Genomic DNA, 23,698 nt, shown 5'->3' with positions numbered 1-23,698 from the left:
TCCATCATCCCAAGGCAAAACATCATCAGTCAAGTACCTATCAGAAACAACAAGAGGTGAATTTTAATCCGTTAGCACACCATAGATGGGCTGACACCCAAGACAGCAATCCGGCTGTGAAGTTGGTGAAGGAACTGTTAACTGAGCAAAGTGCATATCCCGATGAGGATGCCCCAGAAGAGACGCATCAACTCTGGAAAGAGAGAGGCAAAATGTTCCTGTATCAAGGGAAGCTCTGTAGAAGGTACACCAATCCGAAAACACATGAATTGGTTTGGCAGATTATCGTGCCTAAACAAGATGTCAAGATGGTCCTCGAAGCTTACCATAATGGTGCTGGTCACTTTGGTTGGAAAAAGTTAGAAGTACTTCTAAGAGAAAGATTTTATTGGGTCGGGATGAGAAAATCAATCGAACAGTGGTGCAGAAATTGTGGCCCGTGCAACCTCAGAAGAAACGATCAAAAGAACCAAAGAGCACCACTGCAGCCCATAATCACCAAACAACCACTTGAACTTGTAGCCATAGACCACGTGCAGTTAATACCAAGCTGGTCCGGCTATGTCTATGCCTTGACCATCGTGGACCATTATTCACGCTTCTTGGTAGTAGTACCCGTAAAAGATCTGACAGCAAAAACAGCAGACAAAGCGTTCCAAACGTACTTTTGTAGACCCCATGGATATCCGGAACAGGTTCTCACCGACCAAGGTACAGCCTTTGAATCAGAGATCTTCAGAGAATTCTGTAATATGTATGGTTGCAAAAAGATCAGGACGATGGCCTATCATCCACAAACAAACGGCTTATGCGAGAAGATGAACCATATTGTAATAGACCTACTAAAGACTTTACCTGAGACAGAAAGGAATCAATGGCCAGAGAAATTGCCTGACTTGGTGGATCTGTATAATCATGTCACGGTGAGCTCCACCAACTGCACCCCAGCTTATCTTATGCGTGTGTGACGCCCAAGAGACCGGGGTACCCAGCACCGGACCAATGGGGTCTGTCTCTTGAGGGGGGTGTCACGGGTGGCTTGACCCGGTGCTGTGGCCTCAGGCAATGCACAGTGTGAAGGGTATCGTGAGGGAACAGGCACTTACTTGATCAGCAGCAGGTTCTCCCAGCGGTGATGATCCCAATCCTGGATAAATGGCTATTGTCCAAATGAAAGGCTGAGGCACTGAAACGTTTAACCAGTTTACTTTAACAAAAAAGGATTTACAACCAGTCCTGTCACCGGAGTCTGTATGGGAACTCTGAGTTACTTTGACCCTGCCGGGGTCTTCGCCTCTTATTGTACGCAATATCTGTGTGGCCCTGCTGCTGTATGTGAACTGGCTGCCGGCCCAATCTGTCCACTCCGGGTCCTGGTTCGACGGGCAACCCGAGTCCTTTTATCGGCTTACCCCCTCCAGGAGTACCGCTGAACTCTGTGTCTGTTGCTGCGTCCGACCCTAGTGAAGCTGATATCACCTCACGTTTTTCCGGTTGCTGTATTATATGTAATGAATACAGCCACGGATCCGGTATCCGTCTTTGCGCCTGTTCTGGGTAGTGATTAATGCTACCCGGTTCTCACAATGTCCTTTTTCTCTATCCCTCTTCTCCTCAGGCCGGTGATTTAGGCCTGGTAACAGTCACAGGGCTGTTAGAGATTCAACTGTATGACCTCTCACTATCAGCTCCTTAGCCCAACTGCCAGTTCTTCTCTCAGACCAGAATGGATCAAGGGGAGTCTCTGGAGCTCCCCCTTCTGGCTGGAGGTGGTAGTGCAGTCTTGCTATTTTAGTATTTGCATTTACTGTCAGTAACTATTTTTGTGGCAAATACCCCTAGGGGTGCCACATTCCCCCTTAGTTAAGAACAGTACTCCGGGACTGTGGGACAATAACATTTTGAAATAACAATTAATATGTACAGAGTCTTAAAAATGAAAAGTTACAAAAACCACTCGAGGAAACAAAAATATAGTTCTGTACAAAGTCACTTCAAATAGCGTCCATTAATACAGTTCTATCCTTGAAGGTACTAGGAAAGGCACTGCACTTTGTGTCCAGGAATTTAGTTCCATTTTTCCAACGGAGTTATCAATATAAAGTCTAAAGAAAGTTCAAAAAGAGCGAGGAGCAAAGTTCAAAAAGCAGTCTTTCCGGAGCTTTGATTTAGTGCCTCCGGGCTGATAAAAAGTTCAAGAATATGCAAGAAGTTCATACAGACAAGTCTCTGTAGGCACTGGGCTTAAACGTTGCAGACTGATAACAATGACTATACTACATTTTCTGTTTAACTATATACGGCATAACATATATACAATTCACATTATGAGCTTTATAGTTGGTAATCTGCATACCTGGCCGGTAATTGACCCTGGGTACTACGCTGTGATCTACGTAATAGCGGTGTCTCTTCATGTGGTGTACTACTGTCTACTGCGGATGTAGTATCTGCCCGCTCTGCTAAAGATAATTCCACGACTATGGAGTTGGCAAGTCCACCGTGAATGGGATTACTCTGACCAGGAATCTGTTCTTCCTGGCCTGGAACCTCCTGTAGTACGGGGTCAGCCTCTTCCTGTCTTGGGACTTCTGGTATTGGGTTTGGTGTTGGGTAAAAGGCCACCATGGGAACCACTACTGCACCATGGTATGTTAGTAGGGTTTTGGGAAAGTCTCCTATACAGGTGTGATACACTTCCTCTTCTTTTTCCTTTACTGGTTGAACCTGTATGGGTTGAATAACTTCTGGTTCTGGCTGGACAACGTCTGGCTCTTTCAATGCTTCCGGACATAATTTAAGATTGTCTCTTGACACTAGTACAGATGTTAAGCCTCCGTTTTTGCTAATGAGACACATTTTAGGATTATCCACTCTTGTTGGTAAAACTGTGTAGGGTACGGCTTCCCACTGATTGTCCAGTTTATTGGTTCGACGATTTCTCTTGAGCACTTGGTCACCTGGTCTTAATGGGGTCGCTAGAGCATTCTGGTTGAAAGTTCGCTCTTGTCTTTCTCTAGTTTGCTGAAGGCTTCTTTCCACACTCTCTTGCACTTGGCGATACTGCTTTTGCCGTATGATATCCCAACTGGAGTCTTGGACTTCTGCGTCTGGTTTCAGAATTCCCATTTCTAGATCGATTGGTAATTGGCCGGGTCTTGCACGCATAAGGTAAGCTGGGGTGCAATTGGTGGAACTCACCGGGACATGATTATACAGATCCACCAAGTCAGGCAATTTCTCTGGCCATTGATTCCTTTCTGCCTCAGGTAAAGTCTTTAGTAGTTCTATTACAATATGGTTCATCTTCTCGCATAAGCCGTTTGTTTGTGGATGATAGGCCGTCGTCCGGATCTTTTTGCAACCATACATATTACAGAATTCTCTGAAGATCTCTGATTCAAAGGCTGTACCTTGGTCGGTGAGAACCTGTTCCGGATATCCATGGGGTCTACAAAAGTACGTTTGGAACGCTTTGGCTGCTGTTTTTGCTGTCAGATCTTTTACGGGTACTACTACCAAGAAGCGTGAATAATGGTCCACGATGGTCAAGGCATAGACATAGCCAGACCGGCTTGGTGTCAACTTCACGTGGTCCATGGCTACAAGTTCAAGTGGTTGTTTGGTGATTATGGGCTGCAGTGCTGCTCTTTAGTTCTTTTGATCGTTTCTTCTGAGGTTGCACGGGCCACAATTTCTGCACCACTGTTCGATTGATTTTCTCATCCCGACCCAATAAAATCTTTCTCTTAGAAGTACTTCTAACTTTTTCCAACCGAAGTGACCAGCACCATTATGGTAAGCTTCGAGGACCATCTTGACATCTTGTTTAGGCACGATAATCTGCCAAACCAATTCATGTGTTTTCGGATTGGTGTACCTTCTACAGAGCTTCCCTTGATACAGGAACATTTTGCCTCTCTCTTTCCAGAGTTGATGCGTCTCTTCTGGGGCATCCTCATCGGGATATGCACTTTGCTCAGTTAACAGTTCCTTCACCAACTTCACAGCCGGATTGCTGTCTTGGGTGTCAGCCCATCTATGGTGTGCTAATGGATTTAAATTCACCTCTTGTTGTTTCTGATAGGTACTTGACTGATGATGTTTTGCCTTGGGATGATGGAAGGCTGGTAGTTCAATTTCTTCAAGCTCCCCCATTTCTTCTTGTACATCTCTCAAGTGTGGCATCCGGGATAGGGCATCGGCATTTCCATTCTTGCGACCTGCTCGATACTTGATCTTGAAGTTGTAATTAGATAACCGGGCTATCCATCGCTGTTCTAACGCACCTAATTTGGCTGTGTCCAGGTGGGTCAACGGATTGTTGTCAGTATAGACAATAAATTCTGCAGCGGCCAGATAGTGTTTGAAACGTTCAGTCACAGCCCAAACTACTGCCAGTAGTTCCAATTTGAAGGAGCTGTAATTTTCTGAATTTCTTTCAGTAGGCTGGAGCTTTCTACTTGCAAAGGCGATGACTTTCTCCCGACCTTCTTGCTTTTGTGACAGCACCGCTCCTAGTCCCACATTACTGGCATCGGTGTAGAGGATGAAAGGTTGATGGTAATCTGGGTATGCCAGAACCTCTTCTCCGGTTAGTGCCTTCTTTAGTTGTTCAAAGGAGTCTTCCCTTTCGTCGTTCCACTGAAAAGGAGGGTTTCGGTTTGAAGGTTTCTTCGTCTGCCCTACCAAGGTGTCTTGCAAGGGTGCTGCCAACTTGGTAAATCCTTTTATAAATCTGCGATAGTAACCCACCAATCCCAGGAATTGTCTCACTTCTTTTGCGCTGGTAGGTCTTGGCCAATCCCTTATGGCGCTTATTTTCTCGGGATCTGGTGCTACTCCCTCCGAACTCACGATGTGTCCCAGGTACTGTACCTTTGGCTTGAGAAGGTGACATTTGGATGGCTTGACTTTCATGCCATACCTGGATAAGGCTTCGAACACTTCTGCCAGGTCTATTAAGTGTTGTTCGTAAGTCTTTGAGTAGACGATCACATCATCTAGGTACAGGAGGACGGTCTCGAAGTTCTTGTGTCCGAGGCAGCATTCCATCAGCCGCTGGAAGGTACCGGATGCGTTGCAGAGTCCGAACGGCATGCGATTAAATTCACATAGACCCATTGGTGTGGTGAATGCCGTCTTTTCCTTATCTCGCTCAGCCACAGGGACTTGCCAATACCCGCTTGTTAAGTCTAAGGTGGAAAAATAATTAGCAGATTTCAAAGCAGTTAAGGACTCTTCTATCCTAGGCAAGGGGTAGGCGTCTTTATGGGTGATGTTATTAATCTTCCGGTAGTCTACGCACATTCTCATGGTTCCGTCCTTTTTTTTGACAATCACTAGAGGGGCCGCCCAGGGGCTACAGCTGTCTCTTATTACCCCGGCCTGTTTCATCTCCCTCAGCATATCTTTTGCACATTGATAGTGAGCGGGCGGTATGGGTCTATATCTTTCTTTTATTGGGGGATGGTCACTGGTGGGGATTGTGTGTTCTACCCCTTCTATCCGTCCGAAGTCCAATGGGTGTTTACTGAAGACTTGTTCATATTCCGTCACTAGCCTATATACCCCTTGTTTTTGATGGGTAGGTGTTGAATTTATGCCCACGTGTAGCTGTTGGCACCAATCCTCCATTTCTCCATCTGAGCCATTGCCTTCCACCTGACAGGTTGGTTCTAAGGGCTCAATGGTTGTGATGGCATTGTTGTCAACAGTATATAGCTTTGCCATTGTAGCATACCTTGGCAAAGTGACCTCTTCCTCTCCACAGTTCAAAAGTCGTACCGGCACTCGTCCCCGGTGTACCTCGACTATCCCTCGTGCTGTGAGTATAGTGGGCCTGCTGTCGGTGTACACTGGTTCTATTAAGGCTTGATAATCTCGTCCCTTAGTACCAATGGCTGCTCTACACCATACCAGCATTTCTGTTTTTGGTGGGATTACAATAGATGTTGGATCACTTACCCTCACACTGCCGATTTCTCCACCTGCAACTTCTACCTGTTGCCTTAACATCAATACTTTTATTTCCCTCCGGAGAACTCTCTGCTGGCAGGATTGGGCAGTTTCAGCAATTTGCTGTAAGACAGAAATGACTTCAGAAAAGCAGTTCTCTAACACATTCATTCCTATCAATACAGTTGGTTCACAGTTCCGCCGGTCAACATCAACAACAATTATACCGTGTTTCTTCAATTCTACTTTACCAATCTTTATGGTCATCTCCCTGAATCCTAGTTTCGGTACCAACTTACCATTACTGGCCCATATATCTAGTTCAACATCAGAGGGCCCTTTATCAATATCTGCATCAGCCCAGTACCTCTTATAAAGGATATACGGTATAGATGAAATCTGGGAACCTGTCCCAGCAAAGCGTTGAGGGGCATTCCATCCAGCACGATAGGGATAATGGGTCGTCCTCCGATGTACCTGTCGTGCCAGGGTGTTGGGCCTTGAAAGTTCATTCCTGCGAAGCGGCCCGCATTCCCAGGGGATTCCCGTTTAAATCACAATCTTGTGCAAAGTGGCCTGGCTGCTGGCAACGGCGGCAAATGGGCTGTCCATCCGGTTGGTAGCGGTCGCGGGGTCGTCCTCTCCATGTCGGGTATCTCCGGGGTCTCATCCATGGAACACCTTCTCTACGGTTTGACAACTCCATCTTGGGTCCTCTCATCTCCTGCATGGTTTTAGCCATTGAAGCAACAACATCAGTTAAAGAGTCAAGCTTTTGTTGAAGAGCCTCATTAGTACTGGTCCCCAGGGGCTTAGCAATGGCCCCGGACATAGCTGATGTCACTGGTACTCCATGTTGTTGAGGAGCCTCTGCCATGAGTTGCGCAGGATCCTGATCCCGAGGTGCCTCTGCCAGCTGGAGACGTATAACGCTCTCCTTTAATTGGGCAAATGTCAATTCAGGGTTCTTAAAAACAAGCATGCTCACATGCCCCCGGTGAGAAGGGGTGTAGAGTCCCTCAATAAATTGATCTCTTAGCAGTTTATCCGCTCCGGTGTTAAAAATGGGTTCAGCCAGTGTAAGTGATTTAAGGGCTTCCTGCAGGTTTAAGGCAAAGTCTCTCACGCCCTCATTAACTTTTTGTTTGCAATTAAAGAATCGTACTTTAGCTTTGCTGCTGGCAGTGGTTTCAAATGTAGCTTTTAATCCAGCAAATATGCGTTCAACAGTGCCTTTTAGATCAGCTGCCCATGCTGTGACTTCTCGCTTAGCATGGCCACTTAACTGCATCATCAGGAGACTAACACGCTGAACTTCACCCACAGGGAACATGTCAAAATGGGCCAACATCTTTTCTCTGAAATCGTCAAGGGTATTAGGCTCACCTTCATACATTGGAAGCCATGGGCCACCCGGGGTATATGGCATCAGCACCGGCATGATGGGCGCCACTCCTTGCACCGCTGCGCTACCGGACTCTCTATCGACACTCTGTCTTTCAGCTGCATTAGCGTCGCCGGGTGCTGCGGCGTCTCCGTGCTGCGACATACTGTGCCCCCTTAGTTAATCCGGACCCTTCCGGTCCTCCGCTTCCGTCGGGATAGTGTAGATTCGTTCCGCTGTGCAGCAGGATCGATTTTCCCCTTGCTCTGATGTCAGAGCGCTCAGCTTGGTGCCGCCCACAATGACACGCCCCCTGCTGCTCCCACCCACCGCGCTCTGTAATGGCGGATTCTGAAGTTTTTCAGTTAGACTGGGGCTCAGGTGATGGCGTAGCTCAATTAACAGTCTCGTGCCTAACGGTTATGAAGTGATTACCTCAGGGGATGGCGGCCATCTTTACTCCATTATAACCAATGGGGAAAAGTCACTTTCAATAGTTTTCAATAGAGAATGGATTTTTCTTTAATAAAGTAAATTTTCAAGATTTTTCATCCAAGTTTTCACAGTTTTGGGCTCCAATCACGGCACACAATACCCGGTATACGGGCTGGCTAGATCCTGTTCGTGACGCCAATTGTGACGCCCAAGAGACCGGGGTACCCAGCACCAGACCAATGGGGTCTGTCTCTTGAGGGGGGTGTCACGGGTGGCTTGACCCGGTGCTGTGGCCTCAGGCAATGCACAGTGTGAAGGGTATCGTGAGGGAACAGGCACTTACTTGATCAGCAGCAGGTTCTCCCAGCGGTGATGATCCCAATCCTGGATAAATGGCTATTGTCCAAATGAAAGGCTGAGGCACTGAAACGTTTAACCAGTTTACTTTAACAAAAAAGGATTTACAACCAGTCCTGTCACCGGAGTCTGTATGGGAACTCTGAGTTACTTTGACCCTGCCGGGGTCTTCGCCTCTTATTGTACGCAATATCTGTGTGGCCCTGCTGCTGTATGTGAACTGGCTGCCGGCCCAATCTGTCCACTCCGGGTCCTGGTTCGACGGGCAACCCGAGTCTTTTTATCGGCTTACCCCCTCCAGGAGTACCGCTGAACTCTGTGTCTGTTGCTGCGTCCGACCCTAGTGAAGCTGATATCACCTCACGTTTTTCCGGTTGCTGTATTATATGTAATGAATACAGCCACGGATCCGGTATCCGTCTTTGCGCCTGTTCTGGGTAGTGATTAATGCTACCCGGTTCTCACAATGTCCTTTTTCTCTATCCCTCTTCTCCTCAGGCCGGTGATTTAGGCCTGGTAACAGTCACAGGGCTGTTAGAGATTCAACTGTATGACCTCTCACTATCAGCTCCTTAGCCCAACTGCCAGTTCTTCTCTCAGACCAGAATGGATCAAGGGGAGTCTCTGGAGCTCCCCCTTCTGGCCGGAGGTGGTAGTGCAGTCTTGCTATTTTAGTATTTGCATTTACTGTCAGTAACTATTTTTGTGGCAAATACCCCTAGGGGTGCCACACGTGCAAGACCCGGCCAATTACCAATCGATCTAGAAATGGGAATTCTGAAACCAGACGCAGAAGTTCAAGACTCCAATTGGGATATCATACGGCAAAAGCAGTATCGCCAAGTGCAAGAGAGTGTGGAAAGAAGCCTTCAGCAAACTAGAGAAAGACAAGAGCGAACTTTCAACCAGAATGCTCTAGCGACCCCATTATGACCGGGTGACCAAGTGCTCAAGAGAAATCGTCGAACCAATAAACTAGACAATCAGTGGGAAGCCGTACCCTACACAGTTTTACCAACAAGAATGGATAATCCTAAAATGTGTCTCATTAGCAAAAACGGAGGCTTAACATCTGTACTAGTGTCAAGAGACAATCTTAAATTATGTCCGGAAGCATTGAAAGAGCCAGAAGTTGTCCAGCCAGAACCAGAAGTTATTCAACCCATGCAGGTCCAACCAGTAAAGGAAAAAGAAGAGGAAATGTATCACACCTGTATAGGAGACTTTCCCAAAACCCTACTAACATACCATGGTGCAGTAGTGGTTCCCATGGTGGCCTTTTACCCAACACCGAACCCAATACCAGAAGTCCCAAGACAGGAAGAGGCTGACCCCGTACTACAGGAGGTACCAGGCCAGGAAGAACAGATTCCTGATCAGAGTAATCCCATTCACGGTGGACTTGCCAACTCCATAGTCATGGAATTATCTTTAGCAGAGCGGGCAGATACTACATCCGCAGTAGACAGTAGTACACCACATGAAGAGATACCGCTATTACGTAGATCACAGCGTAGTACCAAGGGTCAATTACCAGCCAGGTATGCGGATTACCAACTATAAAACTATAGTCATTGTTATCATTCTGCAACGTTTAAGCCCAGTACCTACAGAGACTTGTCTGTATGAACTTCTTGCATATTCTTGAACTTTTTATCAGCCCGGAGGCACTAAATCAAAGCTCCGGAAAGACTGCTTTTTGAACTTTGCTTTTTGCTCTTTTTGAACTTTCTTTAGACTTTATATTGATAACTCCGTTGGAAAAATGGAACTAAATTCCTGGACACAAAGTGCAGTGCCTTTCTTAGTACCTTCAAGGATAGAACTTGTATTAATAGACGCTATTTGAAGTGACTTTTTACAGACCTCTATTTTTGTTTCCTTGAGTGGTTTTTGTAACTTTTCATTTTTAAGACTCTGTACATATTAATTGTTATTTCAAAATGTTATCGTCCCACAGTCCCGGAGTACTGTTCTTAACTAAGGGGGAATGTGGCACCCCTAGGGGTATTTGCCACAAAAATAGTTACTGACACTAGACACAAATACTAAAATAGCAAAACTGCACTACCAGCTCCAGAGACTCCCCTTAATCCATTCTGGTCTGAGAGAAGAAATGGCAGTTGGGCTAAGGAGCTGAAAGTGAGAGGTCATACAGCTGAATTTCTAACAGCCCTATGACGGTTTCCAGGCCCAAATCACCGGCCTGAGGAGAAAAGGGACAGAGAAAAAGGACATTGTGAGAACCGGGTAGCATTAATCACTACCGAGAACAGGCGCAAAGACGGATACCGGATCCGTGGCTGTATTCATTATATATAATACAGCAACCGGAAAAACGTGAGGTGATATCAGCTTCACTAGGGCCGGACGCAGCAACAGACACAAAGTTCAGCGGTACTCCTGGAGGGGGTAAGCCGATAAAAGGACTCGGGTTGCCCGTCGAACCAGGACCCGGAGGGGACAGATTGGGCCGGCAGCCAGTTCACATACAGCAGCAGGGCCATACAGAAACTGCGTACAATAAGAGGCGAAGACCCCAGCAAGGTCAAAGTAACTCAGAGTTCCCATACAGACTCCGGTGACAGGACTGGTTGTAAATCCCTTTATGTTGAAGTAAATTGGTTAAATGTTTCAGTGCCTCAGTCTTTCATTTGGACAATAGCCATCTATCTAGGATCGGGATCATCACCGCTGGGAGAACCTGCTGCTGATCAAGTAAGTGTCTGTTCCCTCACGATACCCTTACACTGTGCATTGCCTGAGGCCACAGCACCGGGTCAAGCCACCCGTGACATACCCCGCAAGAGACAGACCCCATTGGTCCGGTGCTGGGTACCCCGGTCTCTTGGGCGTCACAATGGCAATATGGAAGGGAATTATATATGGCTTAAGATCTTTCACACCCCACAAAGAAGTTGTTTTGACCGTTCTTTCAATCTCACTTCCATCTTTACTGATTAAGGGGATATAATTTGTGCGCTCCACTGGTCTAAGGCGCGATATCGTCAAACATACTACAGTATATTCACTGTACCAGAATATTTTTTTTGACAGATTATTTGATACTACGAGATTAGGAAAAGCCACTTGGTGTCACTATAAAACTACTATGTCCTGCTTCGTAAGTCTTTCTGGTCTGAAGCAACATGCGATTTCTGAGTGATAGGCAACAATTTTACTTTCCTTGACAGAAAAAAAAATGTTTTGCTGATATAATATCAGTTTTTTGTTCTTGTTTTCCTCTTGTTATTGGTACAATAATATTTTTATAAAACAAAAAGTTAGTATAGATCACAGGATGACAGTAGAGAAATGAAACCATTATGTGATATATCTAAAAGTCCCCACTGCTGCTGAGTTATCAGACTTGTGTGCTTTAAATGCTCACCCCAATTTTTTTTGTGTGCTTTAAGTTACTTTAAAGTGGTTTGCCAATATTTTTCTATCGATAACCTATCAGTGATATCGTCTGGGGTCCAACACATGTACCCCTGTAAAACAGCTTTTATTAGATCCTGCGGTGGCTGGATGTAAAAGGTCTATGGAGTGGAGCAGCACGGTTCTGTTTTTAGTGGCCGCATTAGAGCTTTGTGTCTAGTGACCCAAACTAACAACATAATGTATTCCTATGATGTTGTTGGTGAAGTTTATTACACACTGTCTGGCTTGGACTTGCTATCATGAAACACACTCATATTACCCTTATGTGGAAATGACCTTGAGTTGCAGCTCAAGAGCCATTTGTTGTGACATCTCCAGTTTTAACAGTCTACAAATGCAGTCGAGAATAGAGATGAGTGAACCTTTCAAGGTTCGGTTCAGATTGGCGAATGTCTCGATGTTCACCAAATGGTTCGTTGAAAATATCCGAACCCCGCTGAATTCAATGGGACGTAAAGCCAAACGCATAGACAACACCTTCAGAGGGGCCAAAAAGCTGCCAAAATAGCTCAAATTAGGGGCACACACCAGGAAAAGTGCCATCAATTGACCCAGAGTACAAATAGTATAATTGCACAGCATGGATGAATGGAACAGGGCTTGGACCAGCATTTCTAGCTTAAACATTGATCAGGTACAGGTGAATGAGTGACAGGTGTAGGCCTGGTGGTCTGAGAGCCCTGACAAATTCAGGCAACACACATGAAGGAGACCAACTTGGAGTCCAAATATTTCCAAAAATTATGGGCTGACACTGGGCAGCAGTAGCAGCAGTAGCAACATTAGGCACAGAAGCCATGACAGAGGTGTCACAGACTGCAATAACGCAAGATCAATCCAGCACACTAAAAACTATGCCATCGCCTAGTCTGCCCAGTCTGTGACTGGGGTGCAAAAGTCTTTGGAGAACCATGACTTGTTCATCTTGATGAAAGTTAGGCAGTCTACACTTTCTGGGGACAGCCAGATGCACTTATCAATCAGGATACCAACAGCAGAGCTGAAGACACGTACCGAGAGAGCGCTGGCTGCCGGGCATGACAAAACCTCCAAGGCATGACAGTCGAGCTTCGGCCACTCTTCCATTTTTGAAAACCAAAATGCAAAAGGGTCCAAATGCCCCTGATGGCACTGATAATGAGCTCAAGATACTCCTGCACAGTCCTCTCCAGTCGTTCCCAATGTGTCAGACTTGTACCTTGTTAATCTGGTTCATGTGCTGGTCTAAAAAATGTGTGAAATGACTCAAAACTGGCTTCTGCCACTTACACTTCTGCTGCTAATGTTTTTGCGTTGATGACTTGACATTCCCGGGGTTGGAAATCTATAACTGCACATTGTGTGCCTCACTGCTGTCTAGGGGGAAACTACTCTCAAGATTGTCTACAAGCGTGTTTCGATATTGCAGCATGCTCGCGTCACTTTCCAGGGGGGAGCATCTGGCAAAATTTACTCTTGCACCGTGGATCTAGCAGACTGGCAACCTAGTAGTAAGCACTATTTCTAACACTAAGAATACCGGCACCATGTTAAAGATTCTGTATCAAGAAGGGTCTCATGTCGGGTGCTTCAATGAGGTCCAAGTCCATGGTGTGTTGGTGGCTAGGTAACACTCAACTTTCCTCCTCTGTCCCTTCCCGCCAACCACGGACAACAGAGAGGGGATCATTATCCCCTTCATCTCCTGACTGTTACGCTCCCATCACCTCTTCATCCTAGTTCTCCATTTGTTCTTTGGCTCCTGCACCTTCACTAACAGTTTGACAGTTTGTCTGGTACCATAAGTCCCCTCAATCGCTATAATCCACCTTCCCATGGCACACGACTGTGTGAAAACAGTCCAGAATTCAGAGATCTTGTTATCCCTTTTACATCCTTCTCTGCTTCCACCTCTTCCTCTGGAACCACCACATCCTCCCACAGACTATTTAAAGTGTGCTCCCGCATGTAGATGACCGGAATAATGATGATGATTGTTAGCAATAACCATCTTAGTAGCCATTTTGAAACTGCAGACGGGTGCAGAGGTCCTTCATCTATGCTCACTCCACAATCATGATTTGTACTACGCGCGCTGGCCCAGGGTATGCACAAGGACATACTGCACCAGGACTAATTGCTGCTGCTACAGTCACTGCAATATGTGCAGAGTGGAATTCCACAGTGTCGGCACATCGCATATCAAACAGTTAACCGGTAGGTTGAAAGACCTCTGTAGCGATGTGAACACACAGTGAGTGTGCTATCTGCAGCAGTGCATCCAGGCCATGATAGTGGTGGAAAAATTGCTGTACCATCAGGTTGAGGACATGAGCAATGCAAGGCACGTGTGTGAGTTTGCCCTGGTGTAGGGCCACCGCTAGCTTTGTACCTTTATTGCACACAGCCTTCTCTGGCTCCATATTCAGTGGAGAGAGCCATTGCTCAAATTTGGACTGGATGACTGTCCACAACTCTTGACCTGTTTTACTGCAATCTCCAATGCATATTAATTTAAACACTGCCTGATTGTGGTGAGCTGAGCCCTGGCTGCTCAGTACGGAGGTGGGGGGATTCTCTCTGCACTGTTGGAACATGTGTCTCATTAAGGGAGAGATTGAGGGTGCAGGTGGAGGCCCTAGAGGAGGTGGAGGAGGCAGAAGCAGTGGAGGAAGTGTTAGATACAGAGATTTGTCTTGCAAGCCTTGGCTATTCCAAGACTTGTGGAGCAGCCCCTTTAACACCTGCCCCTACAGCCACCAGAGTCACCCAGTGCCCTGTCAGCAAGATGTAATGCCCCTGGCCATGTTTGCTTGCCCAGGTGTCAGTGATGAAATGCACTCTGGCAGACATAGATTTTTTCAAGGAATGGGTGATGTTGTCTGTGGCATGCTGGTGTAGCACAGGCACAGCTTTCTTTGAAAAGTAATGGCAGCTGGGCAACTGGTACTGGGGGACTGCGACAGCCATCAGCTTTTAGAAACCATCTGTATCCACCTGGGGGAAAGGCAGCATTTTTGTAGCCAACAGATTGGAGATGGTGGAATTCAAGCTCTTAGCTTTAGCATGTGTAGGAAGAAACATTCTTTTACGTGACCACAACTGCGGGATCAAGTACTTGCTGCTTGACTGAGAGAAGGTGGAGTAAGGTGAACACAACATACTGGACTGTGAGTGAAGTGCAGGCGGAGATATTATGGTGGATTGAGAAAAATGTGGTGTGCTCAGTGAAACAAAAACAGCAGACATCTCCACTTCCATAACAGCTGATGTACTCTTACTCTCCCTGTCTGTAGGGAGTAAAATAGTGGACATTCTGCGTCCGGAGACCTATGTAGGAACACCTGCCATGGTGATGGAGGAGGAAGAAGCAGCAGATGCAGTTGATGGCACAGATGGTGGTTGACGATGCCCACTAGTCCGCATTTTAGCCCAGTGAGATTTCCAGACTATTGCATGTTGATCATGCATGTGCTGGTTCATGCATGTAGTAGTCAGATTATTGCAATTTATGCCTCTGCTGAGTCGTTTTTTGCAAAGTTGGCAGATTCAGTTGGGTCATCCTTTGCTACTAAACAATCCTTGCCGCCCTGCGAACTGCAGACCCACAACTGCTGCTGGCCACAGCCACAATTGTGGCTGAGGATGCAGTGCTTGTTGTGGTGGCATCACTCCGTGTGTGCTGCAAACAGCAGTGTAACTTCCTCATCTGCCTCCTCTGCTGAGCTACTCAGCTGTGTACCTCTGGTTTCACATCAAGTGGGATCTACAACATCATTGTCACCCTCTCAAATCTGCCACTCTTCACCCTGAGAGTCACTCTCCTCCTCTTCCTGCTCAGACAGCACAGTACAGTCCACTTGCACCTCAGATATCAGTCTCATCAGGATCATCTCCACCCCTGGGAGTTGACGTCTGGTGATGAGAGTCTGGATTCTGCTCAAACCCTACTTTGTCGGTCCCGGATCCAACTGAAAAAAATGTTGACCATCGGGGCAGATGCTTTCCTCCTCTTGATTCTGTGTATCTTCAGACCAGGCCTCTAATGCCCATGGAATATAATGTGTGAACAGCTCTGCAGACTCGCACATCTGTGGTTTCCCACAGTTAGTTGGGTGGTTGGAGAGTTGTGACATGGTGGAAAACAAGGGTATTTGGGGTGCCACCTCTCAGGATTGCATTGTGTGTGATGTTAAGGTAGAGTAAGAGGAGAGGCCACTTGATGCAGCGCTAGGCATCCACTGGTGCGGCTGCCAAAGTAAGGGAGTTGAGTAGCCCATCCAGTAGCAGATGTTGTCAGTTGTCTTTGGATAGAATGAGACGATATTTGTTCAGTAGCATTACCACCTAACCGATGTACAGCTTGAACACCGCGCTTTTTCCCACTCTTTTTGGATGTGCCCTTTCCCTCTTTTAACCATCTGTTTCACAATCCAAGGCCAGACCTATCAATCACCTGTCACTAAATTGACTATCAGTATTTATTTGCTGAGATAGTGTATCTGGGCCATACAATTAGCAGAAATGATTCAGATTCAGAAATGTGGCCTGGTATCTGGACCACACTACTACTAGAAATGATTTAGATTCTGAAATTTGGCCTGGTGTCTGGCCCAACACTATTAGCACAAACAATTTAGATTCTGAAATGCGGCCTGGTGTATGGCCCACACTATTAGCACAAAGGATTTACCGTATATACTCGATTATAAGCCGAGATTTTCAGCCCATTTTTTTGGGCTGAAAGTCCCCCTCTCGGCTTATACTTGAGTCATACCCGGGGGTCGGCAGGGGAGGGGGAGCGGGGGCTGTCTAGTTGTACTTACCTGCTCTGGCGCGGTCCCTGCAGTCCCTGCTTCTCCCGGCGCTGCATCTTCTTCCTGTATTGAGCGGTCACATGGTACCACTCATTACAGTCATGAATATGCGGCTCCATCTCCCATAGAGGTGGAGCCACATATTCATGACTGAAAATGAGCGGTAACTGTGACCGCTTAATACAGGAAGAAGATGCAGCGCCGGGAGAAGCAGGGACTGCAGGGACCGCGCCGGAGCAGGTAAGTATACGGGGAGGGGAGCGCTGTGCGATATTTACCTGCTCCTCGCTCCGGTGCGGCTCCCATCTCCTGCGTCCTCTGGCAGTGACGCTCAGGTCAGAGGGCGCGGTGACGTAGTCAGTGCGCGCCCTCTGCTGAGGGTCAGTGCTGGAGACGGAGCCGCACAAGGAGCAGGTAAATATTGAAAGCGCCGGCGTCCTGAGCAAGAGAGGTGAGTATGTGATTTTTTTTATTGCAGCAGCAGCATTATATATTGGACAGCTTTATATGGAGCATCTATGGGGAAATAATCAACGGTGCAGAGCATTCTATATGGCACAGCTTTCTATGGAGCATCTATGGGGCCATAATGAACAGTGCAGAGCATTATATATGGGGCACAGCTTTATGTGGAGCATCTATGGGGCCATAATGAATGGTGCAGAGCATTATATATGGGGCACAGCTTTATGTGGAGCATCTATGGGGCCATAATGAACGGTGCAGAGCATTCCATATGGCACAGCTTTATGTGGAGCATCTATGGGGCCATAATGAATGATGCAGAGCATTCTATCTATATGGCACAGTTTTATATGGAGCATCTATGGGGCAATAATGAACGGTGCACAGCATTCTATATGGCACAGTTTTATATGGAGCATCTATGGGGCCATAATGAACGGTGCAGAGCATTCTATATGGCACAGTTTTATATGGAGCATCTATGGGGCCATAATGAACGGTGCAGAGCATTATATGTGGCACAGCTTTATATGGAGCATCTATGGGGCAATAATGAACAGTGCAGAGCATTCTATATGGCACAGCTTTCTATGGAACATCTATGGGGCCATAATGAACGGTGCAGAGCATTATATGGGGCACAGCTTTATATGGAGCATCTATGGGGCAATAATGAACGGTATGGAGCATCTATTTTTATTTTTGAAATTTACCGGTAGCTGCTGCATTTCCTACCCTAGGCTTATACTCGAGTCAATATGTTTTCCCAGTTTTTTGTGGCAAAATTAGGGGGGTCGGCTTATACTCGAGTATATACGGTAGATTCTGAAATATGGACTGGTGTCTGACCCACACTATTAGCACAATCTATTTATATTCTGAAATGTACCCTGATATCTGAATCACACTCTTAAATGTGGCCTGGTGTCTGGACCACACTGTTAGCGGAACGTATTTAGATTCTGACATGTGCCTAGTATTTGGACTACACTGTTACCAGAAAGGATTTAGATTCTGAAATGTGGCCTGGTGTCTGGACCACACTATTAGCAGAAAGGATTTAGGTTCTGAAATGTGGACTCTTACCTACACCACAGTATTTGCACAAAATTTAGATTCTGAAATGTGGACTCCTGCCTGAACCACACTATTAGCACAAACATGAATGGGAGGCCTGAACATCCAGTGTTTGCCATGCTGTCATGTGCAAGACAGTGCGGCAAACACTGATTCTGATCAACGGAAAAATCATTTTCGCTGGTCAGACAGCCATGGTTCACACGCTATGAAATAACAGCGTGAGCCTGTAGCTGTGATCTGAAAGTTTACATCTGGTCATTGGCGTTGGCTGATGGGACTTCTACTCCCATCAGCCGACACCTGCGACCGCTAATAGCAGCGAGAGCAGACATCAGCTGATGGGAGTATTCATCAGCCGGCGCCTGCACTAAATAATAATAAATTTTATTAAAAAAAAACTGTGTGGGTTCCCCTGTATTTTTGATAACCAGCCAGGCAAAACTCACAAATGGGGGCTGCAACCCTCAGCTGTCAGTGTTAGCAAGGCTGGTTATGAAGAATAGAGGGGTACCCACTCCGATATTTTTTATTATTATTTAAATAAATCATTTAAAAAAACTAAGTGGGATTCCCCCCATTTTTGGCAACCAACTAAGCTAAAGCAGACAGCTGGGGCTAGTATTCTCAGGCTGAAAAGGAGACATGGATATTGACCTCCCCAGCCTAACATAGCAGCCCACAGACACCCAGAAAAGATGCAATTATTAGATCCACCAATTCTGGCACTTTGCCCAACTCTTTCCACTTTCCCTGTAGTGGTGGCAAATGGGGTTCATGGGATTGGTTTCACCTTTGTATTGTCCAGTGACATCAAGCTCACAGCGGAGTAAAGAAGAGACGTCTATGGTAAACAAACACATAGCCAGAATAAATTCTTTGCTACTGAGAGACTCTATCTTAACAAGCTCTTTTTATTTAGTCATGTGACTTTGTTGGAAACTGACTCTCCAGCTGCTTTTTCTTAGAACCACTTCCATCATTTTGTTAACCCCGTCCCAACTGTTTTGAGTTGTGTTGCTGCCATCAATTTCTAAATTAGTTTTTTTTTTTATTAAATGGAAAAATGTGTAACATTCACCTTCTGATTTGTGTTCTATTTTCTGTTGTGTATAAAATATGGCTATGAGCCATTTCCAAATCAATGCATTCTTGTTTTCTTTACATTTCGGCTATGTGCAAACAATGTGGATTTGTTGCGTTTCTGCAGTGTTTTTTCCGCGTGGAAATGCTGCAAAAATGCAATGGATTGCTTAAGCAATGTGAATCAATGATATTCCTGAAGTGCTGTGCACATGAATCGGAAATTTCCATCCTTATTTGCAGCATTTTATTTTCTGCAGCATGTCAATTCCTTTTGCGGATCTGCAGTATTTCTGCACCCATTGACTTCCATTAAGTCAGTCAAATCCATAGCAAAAACGCAGGTGTAAAAAAGGTTTGCGGATTTGCTGCCAAAAACGCTGTGATTTGTCAATGGGAAATGATGTCAGAAGGAGGAAGAGTGTGTGGGCAGAAAACATGTTTGTGTCTCTGTATGTAGGCGGAGAATATGTGTGAGCAGAGAATATGTGTGAGCAGAGAATATGTGCGTGTGTCTCTGTGTGTGGGCAGAGAATATGTTTGTGTGTGTGTACCCAGGCGTCATCTAATGGGACTACTACTCCCATCCGGCTACATCTTTTGTCTCATATAACAGAGACAGCATGAGCCGATGATGGGAGTATAGTCTCATCAGCCTGTGTTCAATTCTAAATCAAAACATTTAAATATTCACATACATACTCACTGAACACCTAATCCCCGACACCCGCGTCTCCTGCAAACAATAAAAAATAATAAACCAACATATACTCCCTGTCTGCCGTCGTCCATTTAATACCAAGTGTCACATGTCGATCTCAGCCGGCGATACACTTACAGGAGGTGATCTCTCCCATAGTGTATCACTGAGCCGCCATCAGAGTTCACCAGAGTTCATCAGCTGATCAGCTCTGGTGCTCTCACTTACGGCACCGCTGCATGAGAAATTTCTCATGCAGTGGTGCCACAAGTGAAAGCACCAGAGCTGATGAATTCCGGTGAACTGTCATGGCAGGTTAGTGATACACTGCGGGAGCGATTACCTCCTGTCAGTGTATCGCCGGAGGCCGGGTAGAGCAGTCACATCCCCCGATGTGACTTCTACACATGAGATCGCCGTGGGACACTCGGTATTAAATGGATTATGTCGGACAAGATAGTATTATATGTTGGTTTATTATTTTATTTTTGTTGCAGGAGACGAGGGCGTCATGGACTAGGCATTCAGCAAGTATGGTAAATTTAGATTCAATAAAGGAGTCTGTGTCATTATTTCAAATAAGGGACTTTATTCTGGCAGTGTCTTTATCATGTAACTATAGGATTAGTAATGGATAGGTTTCTTATAGACGCCTCTCCATTACTAACCTGCGGGCTTGATGTCACCTGACAATACAAAGGTGACATCAACCCCACAAACATGAACCCCACTTGCCACCGCTACAGGGCAAGTGGGAAGAGCGAGCCTAAGTGCCAGAATTGGCGCATCTATAAGATACGCCATTTCTGGGGCTGCTGAGAGCTGATGTTTTTAGTCTGGGGGTGACAATATCCATCATCCCTTCCCAGGCTACTAATATCAGCCCACGGCTGTCTGCCTAGCCTTTGCTGGTTCGATTTTATATAGGGACCCCGTGTCAATTTTTTTCTCGGGTTCCCCTGTAAACTAGAGAGTAAAGGCTAAGCAAACAGCTGTGAGCTGATATTAATAGTCTGGGAACCTTTATGACTATTGGCGCCTTCACAGAATATTAACATCAGACCTCGGCTTTCCCTCTGCTGGTTATTAAAATTACACTGGAGCCCACACATTTTTAAAAAAAATATTTGAAAAATAAATATGGCATTTCGGTCAGATTTCTGACAGTTGCTTTTTTGTTACAGCATATGTAGGTTAATTATGTTAATGCTCCTACATAGGCTTGTGTGTGTGTCTTTATTTGATATTAATGAGGGTATGTGGCTGAAGAGGTTGAACAAGGAAATGACATCACAACTCTTTTTTTTTCTTCATAATATATCTTTTTTTAGCTCTATGGATTTACAAAAATGCATGAAAATCTGCATGAAAAACTGCATAAAAACCACAGAAAAAACACATAAAAACCACGTGGAATTTCTACTGCGCTTTCTGCCAAGAGATGCAGAAACCGCTCAGAAATTTCAACAAGCAAATCCGCAACGTGCGCACAAAGCCGTAATGTAGCTTCCCAACTTTTGTTTGTATGTTGATGTATTTGTGCATCTGCACATTAATTTAATACTAAAGATGTACAGACCCTTTTTTTGTAAAAAAAATACCATAGTTTCTCTGAACTAGCATAAATGCTAAGTGCTGAACTGTATAGAACAGTCACATCTGCAAATTGTGTTAAAATTGGGCATGTGCACTATCATATAATCTATAATTGGTCCAACACACACTAAAAATGTGTTTTTGGTGGTGTACTCATCATTTGACGATTATGCTACAAAAATGTAGCCTCAGAGTTAGAAATATGTGGGCCTGAAAATAGTTGAGATATGAAGTTAAGTTGTTTTAGCCCCCAATTTGTCAGCTGTAGGGGGCACAATTTTAGCCAACAGTTCCATTTTAGTAAAGAGCTGTACATATGTCGTCATCTTTAACCAATTTTTACAACTCTGACCACCGTCAATTTATGAAGTTATAGCTCTGGAACGCTTCAACGTATCCCACTAATTCTGAGAGTATTTTTTCATGACATATTGTACTTCATGTCAGTGGTAAAATTTCTTCGATATAACTTGCGTTTATTTATGGAAAAAAAAAATGGAAATTTGGCAAAAATGTAGAACATTTTCAAACATTTAATTTTTGTACCCTTAAATCGGAGAGTGGTGTCACACAAAATAGTTAATAAATAACATTTCCCACATGTCAACTTTACATCAGCACAATTTTGGAAACATAATTTTTTTTGTTAGGATGTTATAAGGGTTAAAAGTTGACCAGCGATTTCTCATTTTTCCAACAAAATTTACAAAACCATTTTTTTAGGGACCACCTCACATTTGAAGTGAGTTTGGGTGGTACATATAAAAAAAATACCCAAAAGTGACACCATTCTAAAACTGCACCTTTTAAGGTGCGCAAAACCCCATTCAAGAAGTTTATTAACCCATCAGATGCTTCATGAGTACTAAAGCAATGTGGAAGGAAAAAATGAACATTTCACTTTTTTTTTTACAAAAAAATTACTTTGGAACCAATTTTTTTTTATTTTGACAAGGGTATCAGGAGAAAATGGACCACAAAATTTGTTGTGCAATTTTTCCTGAGTATGCCGATATCCCGTATGTGGGGAAAGCCACTGTTTGGGTGCATGGCAGGGCTCAGAAGGGAGGGAGCACCGTTTGACTTTTTGAACGCAAAATTGGCTGGAATCAATTGTGGGTGCCATGTCGCGATTGGAGACCCTTTGATGTACCTAAACAGTGGAACCCCCAATTCTAACTCTAACCCTAACCCCAACACACCCCTAACCCTAATCCTAACCCAAACCATAACCCTAACCACAACACTAACCACAACACAACTCTAACCCCAACAATAATCCTAACGTAACCCCAAACCTAACCCTAGCCCTAACCCTAGCCCCAACCCTAACCCTAGTCCCACCCTAACCCTAGCCCCAACCCTAACCGTAGCCCAACCCTAACCGTAGGTGTAGCCCTAACCTTAGCCCCAACCCTAACCCTAGACCAACCCTAACCCTATTCAACCAAGAAAATCTGGCCTAATGAAGGCACTTCCAATTAGACAAATCCTACAAAAACCACGGAAGTAACGCCATAGTAGAAGGTTAAAATGTCATTTTATTACATATATGCGTACACTACAAAAATCAAACAAAAAAGAAGGGGAGGGGGGAAAGGCAACACAAAATAGCCGCAATACCAAAAATATGATGCACTCCAAAGTGCTAAAAGGGATGTTTAGATGATATACATCTTATGCTACTCTTACTCACTCCAGTAGTCACAGTGTTAGTTCCAAAAATGAATATAAATTGTACTAATAGATAATATATAGTTGTAATAAATATTCTGTCATATATGAAACGAAACACTAGGCTGCAACCCTATATCATGACACCACATTGTAGTACTATACATAACATCCTAATATATAAAATTATGAGGACAAAAGAAATTCTAAGTACATAATCAACAAAGTGCAAAATGCAAAATATAGAGGACAAGTTTCCATTAGTAAAGATATTCAAATGAATGCCCTTCGTATTGAGGTAGCAAAGAAAAGTGCAATATGCCCAAAAAAATTTTATATACAGTGGGGCAAAAAAGTATTTAGTCAGTCAGCAATAGTGCAAGTTCCACCACTTAAAAAGATGAGAGGCGTCTGTAATTTACATCATAGGTAGACCTCAACTATGGGAGACAAACTGAGAAAAAAAAATCCAGAAAATCACATTGTCTGTTTTTTTAACATTTTATTTGCATATTATGGTGGAAAATAAGTATTTGGTCAGAAACAAACAATCAAGATTTCTGGCTCTCACAGACCTGTAACTTCTTCTTTAAGAGTCTCCTCTTTCCTCCACTCATTACCTGTAGTAATGGCACCTCTTTAAACTTGTTATCAGTATAAAAAGACACCTGTGCACACCCTCAAACAGTCTGACTCCAAACTCCACTATGGTGAAGACCAAAGAGCTGT

Source organism: Ranitomeya imitator, chromosome 5 (genome assembly GCF_032444005.1).
Source record: "Ranitomeya imitator isolate aRanImi1 chromosome 5, aRanImi1.pri, whole genome shotgun sequence".
NCBI classification, from domain to species: domain Eukaryota; kingdom Metazoa; phylum Chordata; class Amphibia; order Anura; family Dendrobatidae; genus Ranitomeya; species Ranitomeya imitator.
Note: the sequence above shows the minus strand (reverse complement) of the source record.